Consider the following 11591-nt stretch of genomic DNA (forward strand, 5'->3'; position numbering starts at 1 on the left):
AGTCATATCTGAAAAAGTCGAAAATAAAAATTTAGATCTAAAGCAGATATCGCCTTTTATTATCTGGAATTATTTTTTAAAAGTTATAAATTGGAGCTTAAGTGCTGCATCTCCTATAAAAAATTTTCCTACCTAATCAAACCATTAATTTGTTAGGTTTACTCTCCTTATAAATTGATCAAGAATAGAACAATTAGGTTTGACGTTCATTTTTTTTGTTTCTGTTCCTCATACGCTATAGTGACCACAGTGTATCGCTAATTCAAAAAACAAGTTGATTATTCTTGATAGTTAACTGTTTGTAAAGAAGAAGAAGAAAACGTAAACAAGAATTTGTTTTTTGGACTTTATGAAATAAAGTCAATTTTTACTTTGTTTTGACCTGTAGTCCAACTGTTTGTCAAAATGATAAATTTAAGTTATAAAGTCGTTCCCTTTAAGTACCACAATCGAGATCGACATGAACATAAACGTTGTCAAAAAAATACTTTAATATTCTACATTTGAATCAAGCGCTCACAATAACAATTACAAATAATCTCATAATTTAATTTAAACAATTACTCGTTATTTGTTTAAAATAGGCACTTTTTATTTTCTTGCTACTGATAAATATGACCGTGTGGCCTAATGGATAAGGCGTCGGACTTCGGATCCGAAGATTGCAGGTTCGAGTCCTGTCACGGTCGAATACAATTATTTTTTTTTTAATATTTATTAATTTAGTTGATAAGAATCCAGAATTTGTTTAGTTCTAAATATTAATTCACCATGGCGTAAAATAAAATGCACGACCCAGTCGACGTAATTTCTCTTGTTGTAAAAGTATTAAATAAAATAGGAACAATTGTTTAAGGCAATTTAAAATATCGAAAATATCTTTTCAAAAAATTGAAATTTTTTAAGTGTTTATAAAAAAAAATATTTTTAAAAACAAAAATTCGACTTTCTTTTATTAAAAAAAAACATTTGTTGTTTTTTATATTTTTTTTTTTTTTAATTGTATGGAAAGCTATTTTCATTAAATTTAATTTAAATCAAACTTCAAAAAATGTTATGCCTAATATAAAAAAAAGAACTTATATTCCCCAAGGGACTCATCCAGTTCCATTTCCCAGTCACAAATATAGCAGACTCAAACAACCAATTAAAAAAGTTGTATATTCCTTTGAATTTATTCCGTATCTCGTTAATCACAAGAACATGGTGACGCTTGTGATGTTCAATTTAAGAAATAGAAAAAAAAAAAAATAAAAAAATGCAAAAAAAATGCAACTAGCCCAGTCGACAGTGAAACAGATCAGAGATGGTACCAATGCAATGGCTGGGTTAAACTTTTCAAACTGCCAACAGCAAAAAACTAAAAAGTTGGCAAACAAAAGTTCATTAAACGGTGGAAAGTTTTCCATTTGTTCTGGTTGCAGAGTGGCGCACTTCCTCTTCGATATGCATTCATAACACATCAGCAGCTAGAAAAGTCGGAGTATCTTGTACATATTTCTGTCTGTTGAAGGTGGACCTTTTGTTGTCGCCACGCAGCAGAGACGCTTGCCCCACCAGTCTACCGCGACCGTTCATAGAATAAAACTTTTCTACAACAGCATTGTACCACATTGCAGTTGAAAGATAATTCAATAGTTGGCAATTTTTTTTTTTTTTTTTGTTATTAATTTTAAACTGCTTCATTAGACTCGATGGTTTTTTTCATTTAAGAAATTAAGGCGAACAATTTCATTTATTTAAATTTTAAATTTAAAATATAAATATTAAAATATGACTAAAATAAAAATAGAGTAGGTATGTATGAACAAACAAGTTGAATATAAATATAAGACACATATTGTACTACATTTGGTAAGAAATAATTGACAGATCTAAGAACTTGAGCTAATAATTCGACTTCCGCAGTTTTTTAAGTGTTTTTATAGAAGTCTTAAAAAAATCACGTTAATTTGCTTAGAATATGAAAGCTATTTAAAAATCAATGAAAGAATTTTTATTAATTTTAAAACATAACTGTTAAAAAAAGCCAAGTTCTCCAATCTTAAACTTATGCTGGCACAAAAAGTACTGAGATGTAAATGTTTACCAAATTCTAAAGTTTAGTTTTAAATTTGTATCAACTAAATTTTGATTCTTCTCCTGACGATTTTTCTTTTAATTATCGATTTTTAAACTGAAATTTAAATTTAAATTTTAAATTTCCTGGTAACAATCAAAATTTAATTGATAAAAATTTAAAAAACTAAAATTTATAATTCGGTTAACATTTACATCTCAGTACTTTTTGTGCCATCATAACTTAAAGTTTGGAGAACTTGGCTCTTTTTAACATTTATGTTTTTGTTGGGATTTCACTACTTTTTGCAAGGCAGCCATAAGATTCTACCAAGCTATAAAATTCTATGGAAAATTAGCGAAATTGGGCAGTTACCACGCCCTCTTCCTAAAATTCGCAATTTTTTTAATTTTTTCCTCTCGTATAAACTACCAGCTTTATCATCTTACCAAGTTTCAAGATTCCACACTTATCAGATTATGCTCTTAAAAAATTGATAAAAATTCAGCGGAAATGGGTACCACGCCCCCTGACTAGAAAATCTCAATTTTTTTTCTTTGTACGCACCCAAGAAAATTCGGTCAAAAATGGCATGACTTGTTCCTGTAAATAAAGGTGTATGGCCAAAGTTGCTAGAGACCTTGGCTGCGCACTACCGTGTCCCTTGATAATAAAACCCTAAATTGGTCTTGAATTTAAACATGTCTTCAGGAACAAATTATTATTTTTTTTTGTACAGGAAGGAATTAAAAAAATTTTTTTTTTGAAAATCTTTAGAGCCATTTTTGTGTCATCAACAATTCGAGTTGGTTTATCATTGGACACATAAAAACAAATTTCTAATAATTTCGACAAAATGTTGTGATTGTTATTGACTTTTCCATTTAAACAGGTAGCAGGTAGGTAATAATTATTTCTTCTTCTTATTTTTAATATTATTGTTATTTTAATTGTAAATTTAAGAACTTGATGATGAGGAAAAATAACTCTCGAAATATAATGGAAAATTAGCGAAAAATGAGAACATTTTAATTTAACTAAAAAAAGCAAGAACAAATTTATAATAAAGGAGCAAAGCCCTATTCTATCTTTGCATTATGCATCATTTCTGACAGATATAAAAAAACACCGGTTTTATAATTTACGTTTAAAAATATTCATCGATTTATTTTTTCAACTTGATAAAAGCTCTCTGAGAGCTTCTTAATATTGTGATGTATTCTTAGTTTAGACAACTGTTAAAATCTAGAGCTTAAATTTATTTTTATAAGTAAAAATATAATAGCTTTAACAATAAAAAGCTTTGAAGTTTCCATAAAATATTCCCATATACCTATGGAATAAGCTCTTCCTCTCATTTTCAAATACCTACAATAGAAAATAAATTATAAATATTTTTCATTGAAGATGGCGGTACTGTTACAAATTAAATGAAAGCATACAAAAAGAAAAAAAAACATATTTATATTTGAATAATTTTCGATAATCTTAAAAAAATAAATATACATATATCTCGATTGCAAATAATTCAGAAACTCGAACTCCTACAAACTTTTGGATTTCAATTATAAATTGAGTCTAAAGAGCCCTTTCTTTTGATGTCTCATTCGATTGATTTAGAGAAAATTTTTGAAGATTCCGAATTTCTAAACAAGGGGTACCCCTATTTGTAATTTTATTAGCTGAATGCAAAGACCTGTTCACTGTCATCTCATATCTGTAAACCAAAACTTGTTTCGGGACTTTGATCCGAAAATATCTGCTTCCGAATGAAAACAAAAATCGATTGCAAATATGTAATTCAACAACCCGAACTCCCGCAAACTAGTGATGGGAACTATCTAATGATTTGAACTATCGATAGTTGGTAACTGAATGATTTGAACTATCGAATAGTTCATTCATTCATTCATTTATTCATTCGAATAAAAACTATCGAATAAAAACTATCAAGCAAACTATCGAATAACCTATCGAATAAAAACTATCGTATAAAAAAACTATTTAAATGAAAAAACTATCGTTTTATGAAACTATTTGAATGAAAACACTATCGTATAAAAAAAAACTATTTGAATGAAAATAGTAACTAAACTATTTGAATGAAAAAACTATCGTACAAAAAAAATCTATTCGAATGAGAAAACTATCGAATAATAATAATGTTCAAAAGAAAATACTATCAAATAAAAAAAACTATTTTAATGACAAAACTATCATATAAAAAAAACGATTCGAATGAAAATAGTAACTAAACTATCGAATGAAAAAACTATTCGAATGAAAATAGTAACTAATATAAATGAATGAATGAATGATTTAAGACTATCGAATGAATGAATATTTTACAACTATCGATAGTTTGATAGTTTTTATTCGATAGTTCCCATCACTACTGCAAACTTCTGGTTTTCAGTTATGAATAGAGTCTTAAAAATGCGTTCTTTTCATGTCTCATTTGATGAATTTGGGGAACATTTTTGAAAATTTCTAATTTTTAGACAAGGGGTACGTACACCTCGGATGATTTTCGAAAATCTTAAAAAATTAGATTTGTAATTTATTATCCGGAATGATTTCCTAAAAGCTTTGACTTGGAATTGAAATCCTTTTAAAAGTAAAAATAAAATGAAACATTAATTTAAATTCAAACTATAGCTTTGGAAGGTTTTTACGAAAAGACCCAGATTTGTTTCGTTTTTTTTTCTGTCAATGGCTGTTTTCGAGGCATATTAGGCTAAAATCCCAAAAACGGTCAAAGACCGAAGAAAAGGACCAGACCAATGTTTCGCATTTGACAAATGAGTGGTATATACACCTACGAAAAAACATTATAGTTACCAATCTCTGATTCTGTTTATTAAAAAGTATTATATTTTGCTTCACCTCCCAATATGTTTTAAACCAATCTCAAACAAAAATTTAGGTACCTACTTTAATTTATAATACGATCTACCTACACATGATTTTGTTGAATGGTTTTTAATTTAAAGTATTTTTATATACCAAAATTTTAAAGTCCAATTCTCATGAAATCATATAAAATTTGATAACAATGAAATAATTTTCCAATTCTAAATTTCCAAATAAATCATATCATATATCTGAGGAAATTCATTCGTCATTTTGAAGCTTCACGCTTTCCTATAACAAATGTTCATATTATATTCTATTAAAAGCCGGTCTTCTTATAATATGGTTTAGATTGTAGGTCGTATTTCTACCTATCAACACTCCTGACACATTGTGATTAAGTGAAATGACGGTTGCCATTTAGCTTACCAATATTATACACATCAGCCTTGGTAAAGATGTTAGAATATAAGTTCCCTTTGTCATTGGGGGTTTCCTTTAGAACCCACCACCCAACCCTCTTTGGATTTTGGTTGTTGCCGTGATTTTTTCGTTCCCCATGACATCAGTTAAATCATTGAGGTTTTGAAATTCATTTTTTTTTCTGTATGACATAATAAAAAAAGAAAAGAAAAATGAAAATTTTGAACGCAAAGTAGCTGGGAAATGTGTGACATAATAAGGAAAAAAAGAGGCCACATCCTCAAACGTGGCCCAGTGCGTCTTATCATCCCCCCATGTTATAACGAAGAATACACCACAATTTTTATTATATTAAAACAAGACCGTGTTCCGGTATAAAAAGTATGAAGGGAAAAAAATTAACATCACAGCGTATAGGTTCAATGTATATCGCGTTCCGTTGGCAGAAGAAATCAACAACCTTCATCAACCTTTCTGCAAGGTGAATTTCACCAGTTCAGAGTATTTATTAGTTGTGGTGAAGCTAAACATGTTTGGACTCCCGAGTCAAAATAGAAATTGAATTTTTAAAGAAAATCATAAAATATCTTGACCGCCACACCACAGCTGCACCACCGCCGTTTGGCGGAAAATGTGGGCCCACTACTGCCGCTCCACGGCCAAGACCGCACCATTTTACTTTATATGAAAAAATTGGTGAACAACCACCGCACCACGACATCTCACGTCCGTTTGCAGTCGTGGTGCGGCGGTTTAGAAATTTTTGATCATGGTGCCGACGTGGTGCAGTGGTGGTGCGGTGGTCAAAAAGTGCGCGGTGGTGCGACGGAATTCCATTTTTACTCGGGTTTTGATAGCAGAGAGTAGCGACTGAATTAGGGACTATTATCTGCAGAATCGGAGCCGTAAATAAATTCTTGATGACAACAAACATTTTTGTGGCCGTCTTCTTTGTCTGTTAAAATTCACACACACACACAAAATATAAAAATCATTAATTTCCAATGTGAAGAAATTCACCTAGGTGTCAAATGGTGACAGTGGTGGGCGATGATGGCGGTGCTGAAGAAAAGTGCCAAAGTGTGACACTTGCAGGATGTGGAGACGAAAACTTTTTCATTCTATTGGCTTCTTTCCGAGATTTCTTGTCCTTGTGGACGTTTTTTTTCTTTTTTTTTATTTTTAAATAATTCAATCAGAAAGCTTACAGTGTTGGCATGAGTTAAGTTAAACTTTCTGCGTTCAATCCAATTTTTCTCCCTGATTTCTTTTTTCCACAGAAGACAAAAAAAAACTTCTCACTCTTGATGGTAAAAGGTATGATGAAGTGATGCAGGGATAGCGCATAGCTAAATTTGAGTTGACAACTTTTGTGTCTGATTAAATTTTAATGCCAAATTTTGCGTCATTAATAAATTCTGCATGAATAATTTGTGATTGTGGGGGTTTTAGGGATTTTTCGTGGTTGACTTGAAAAAAAAAGAGAAGAGTGTCCTTCGACACACCAGTTACCTTCATTTTTACACACCACCAGAGTATTGTCAATTTGTTTTAGATGGACAGACACTTAATTCAGCTAAACTTCCCTTGACACATACAAGTGAATTTATTAAGGGAAGATAATATAAGGTATAATGTTATACAGCTACTTTTTTGGCTGGCTACTCATAGACCCCGTTTTTTGGCATCAATAATTCGGAAAAGTTTGTCTTCTTATTTTTTTACGGGTGGGTGCGATTTAACCGTTGGCATTTTTAACACTGACGAGCTTACACATTGATAAGTTGATTTTGTTGCGAGCGTTGAGGGAATTTCAAGTTTTATTTAATTAGGCTTGTACACGTACGTTGGAATTAATAGAATGGGAGGTGTGTTTATGGATATTAGATTATGATTTTAAAATCATTAAATTGCCTCATATAAGTAGAAGTACATAGGTAAGTACCCTTGTTGAAAAGAAATGTGGATATGAATATTGGGAGTATTTGGTGTCAAATCAAGTTCTTAAGCCAAACTCGCTGTTCTTTTTTTGAGCTGAATTACAAGGCTTAAGTTAAGTATTCAATCGGTTTATTTTGAAAGTTAAAAGGCTTAGTTTCAGACCATTCTGTTTTAAATTGGGATTTGGAATTTTTAACTATAAGGAGGTATCAGGTATCAGAGTTAAGAACAATGTACATTAAGGTGGGTCGTTTTTGGTTTTTTTTTCGAATTTCAATTCGTAATAGCGCGGAAAAGTTGTGAATAGTGAAGACTAAGAAGGGGTTAAAATATTATCAAAATCGGTTAATATTTTCTGCCCGCGCATTGGCTCCAAAGCTTGAAAAAAATTTTTAAAAATGGTATTTTTACAAAAAAAAAAATTAATCACCCTAATATCTTTTTTTGCTTTGGACAACTCTTATATGAGCTAAATATTAAGTTGAAAAAAAATTGTTCGAATTGGGTAAGGACTTCCGGTAGCACAGAGTTTTGAAATTTGTCGAAATATGGCAAAATTCCTATTTTTACGATTGTTATGTGTAGAATATTTCGTAAATTATTATTTTTAACAAATTTGAAGTAGAAATGAAGTTGACACAATCAGTGAATGCAATGAACTCGTTAAAGATTTAAAAATGTGTCGAACAAGAGGAGTTTGACCGTTTATCATTCTCCTCGCCGCACAGTGATGCATTTGGTGCTTTAAGGCGTCAAAAATCATTTACGCGGCCATTTCTTGAGGAAAAGTCATGAAATTTAGGACACTCAAGCATATTAGTATGAAAAAAACGAAAAATCTTCCAACTTTAATTTTTTTTCAAAATGGTGGTTCCAAAATGGCCGACGGAATAAGCGTTTATAGAATTTTTTTCAAAACTGAATATTAACTATAAATTTAGCTCAATTGATGTCTGAGATGTTCGCAGTTAGATTTATGTAGAACTGTTCATATTCAATGAAATAAATAATTTAAAAAAAAAATAAAACAAAGACAAAAAAGTACCAAACTAGTAAAAAACACTTTTATACACTTTTTATGCTATTCCTTGGATTTTTTGTTTGAGTTGGCACATTTTTTCCATCTTTCCTATTTATATTCATAAAAACATAGTTGGCAAATATATAACACCAAAATAGTCAACTTTATATGAAAATGTAAAGAAGTTAAAAATATTATGGTGTTTTTTTCGACACTTCTCCAATTGAACGACGATTTTAAGCATACTTTTTAACTTGAAATATCAATTTTGATACTTTTTTTAAAACAATATTAATGTCGTTTTCGATTGGACGTCCAGAGGCGTCCGGAAGCATTTGGAAGTCTTCTGAAACCGTTTTATTGACTTGAAAATGACAGCAAGAACGCTTCTCAGAAGAGAAATTCTCTTCTCGATTTTAAATCAGAATCAAATCAAGAAGCACTAATAGGTACATGAGTAATAAAAACTCAGAACAATCACTCAATCAGTTTTTTTTTTGTATTTTCATTCAAAATATTATTTTTTTGTGTAATTTAACAAATAAACGCATTATGTACTTACTTAAAATATTCTGCAAACCAACTGTACCATTAATTTGTTGAATATTACCGATTTTAAAAATTAATTTATTATATTTCTTTTAAAAGGAAAAAAAAATGAATTTATATTTGTCATTTGAAATTTCACAGAATAACTAACAAAAAACAGAATTGAGTGGAAGCGGTTGGACCTGTTCCATTCGATTTCAGAATGAGTGAATCCTTGAGTGAAACCAATCGAAAACGACATAAGTTTTAATCAAATGACTTATTTTTTAATGAAAATCCAAACCGTTTTTTTCCCCTAATCCATATTTTGGAGGTATTTTGAAAAATAAAGTATGCAGTTTTAATATGTTAAATATGCCCTACAGAACGTATAAGGTCAAGAGAAAAATATTTTGAAATTAAAATTTTTGCTAAACAATGTATTGAAATGTAAATATCTGTAATTTTCCTAAAAAACAACGAAGACAAAAAACTATGTTAATTTAAAATTTTTGCAGATAGTGTCAAGTTATTTTGTTTTTACTCTCTAATTAGACTTATTCAAAAAATTTTATTTTATTTTTTTGTTCAAAGTTATATCGAAAATATTGTTGGAAATGATGAAAAAAAATTCTGTAAAAGTTACAGATCTTAATATTAATATTATGTACTGCTGAAAAGGCTAGGCTAAATCATTTTCTTGTATAAAATTGAAAGCTCTACAAAAATGCTTTTATACCTTGAACAAAAAAAAAACACGAGAAAATTAATGAAATAATATAATTCGAATTTATTGAAAATTTTTAATACGATAGTATTAGGAGTTTGACAATTGACAGTTAAATAAAAGGTTCTGTGAAACCAAAATAAAACTTATAATACATACATAAAATTTAAAAAAAATAAGAATTTGTTTGAAAAACTTAATAATTGCGTCAAAAACTTGAAAAAATGAGAAAAATTACATTTTTTATTTGAAAGTTGTTGAAAAAAATTATATAAAAGCTTTTTTGTAGTGCGTTTTTTTTTAACTCAAAAACACAATTTTTCCCATTTAATTGAAATTTTCGATGCGGTAGTACTTAATATTAATATTAAAATCTGTACCTTTACAGAATTTTTTTTCGATATGCCTAACTTTGAACTTTGAAAAAAAATAATTTTTTTGTGAATCAGTCTAATAAACATTATTTCAAATACCTTTCGTGCTGATTTTTGGTGAATTATTTTTCAAACATCGAATTTCATGGTTTTGACTTTTAAGCGTTATGTCGATTTGAAGATTTTTTACATTTTTTTTTTGTATGTGTGAATCTTATATACATATTAACAATATCTATTGATTCCAGTACCAATTTTTTTTACCAGTTTTTGTTTAGGAAATAGCTTTTTGACCTTCTTCTAAATTCACCTCAGTTTATCCTACTAATATATCAAATTTCTAAAAATTCGGAATATTCAAATTCTTAAGTTAAATTTTCTCTGACATGATATATTTTTTACACCTCTAACGCCCAATTCTTTCACTTTCCATTTTATTTAAAGTGCCCATCAAAAATTAAAAATCTGTCAATTCACATACAAATTTTAAAATTTCCCGTTTTTAATGGAGACTTTAAGTTTAATGGAGTGTGAATAAATCGCTAGGCAATCCATGTACAAACTGTTTCTCTAGACACTACTTTAACAAAATATATCTCTCATCTTACATTACGAAATTTTTGTTACATTAAAGAAATTCGGACAAATTTAACCTCTTTTTCTGAATTTTAAAATTTTAGAATTCCAGAACTCTATTTAGTGTATTCTCCTCTTACTTCGAACTACTTCTGTGTATAAAACATCAATATTTTTAATGACATAACATTATGGTGACAAACCAAACCATGTCAAAGTACTTTGTATTTTCTCTTCTACGAAAATGGACTATCAAACCGCACAAAAAAATGTCTTCGCGAAAAAAATCTCTTATAATACTCGGATTTTTCAGGAACTTAATATTTATTCAAAATTATGCCATCCATTTCACCATCGCGCGTCTCGTCATATCTAGACGAATTTTCCATTTAAATCTTATCATAAAATTCAATTACCCTGGAGCTGTGAACTTAGGTTACGACCAATAAAAAGACAACTTATCGCTACCCTGTGATCACACACAATTTTTGCAAACACTCTCTTTTACATCCCTAGCAATCAGAGTTAAAAAGGACCATCTCCAGAAACATTGTCATATAATAACATGCGAATATTACTTCTTTGGAAGATTGGTGATTTCGCTCTAATAAAGTATTAGCCTCGCGAGCCGAAACTAGTGGTTACTAACCCAACCCTCAAAGTCGAGACATTTCGAATGTCGATGTCATTTAATAGGCGCAAATAAGTATCAAGAAATCTACATATAAATTGATACTTATCCTTATCTGAAGCTGAGAGGCTGCTTAAAAGGACATTTTTATATTTTTTTTTTTTCACACACACGCACTGGATTAGAGAAATCAAGTTGTAAAAAGGACTCAGTAAAAAGGACTCAGTTTCAATGGTGACGATTCCATTTTTTTTTTTTTAATTTATAGCAATTTGACAAGAGAGCAGGGATTTATTAATTTTTTTTTTTGAGAAAGAAATATGCAAATTAAGTGCGAAAACATTGAAAAAACTTTGTTTGCGGTAGAAATTTCTGAGTGGATTTGAATACAAGGAATTGAGAGTTTGTTTCTGTGGGCGGCATTAGGCAATTAGATGGAAATTTATGTTACATTTTTT

General features: G+C 29.6%; 1 non-coding gene across 1 annotated transcript; it reads left to right on the forward strand.

Annotated features, from left to right (window-relative positions):
* Window positions 1-616: 616 nt before the first annotated feature.
* Trnar-ucg (transfer RNA arginine (anticodon UCG)) lies at window positions 617-689 on the forward strand. The gene has a single exon. It is a non-coding gene; the product is annotated as a tRNA-Arg (tRNA).
* The last annotated feature ends 10902 nt before the right edge of the window (window positions 690-11591 follow it).

The sequence above is a fragment of the Episyrphus balteatus genome, chromosome 3 (genome assembly GCF_945859705.1).
Source record: "Episyrphus balteatus chromosome 3, idEpiBalt1.1, whole genome shotgun sequence".
NCBI lineage: Eukaryota > Metazoa > Arthropoda > Insecta > Diptera > Syrphidae > Episyrphus > Episyrphus balteatus.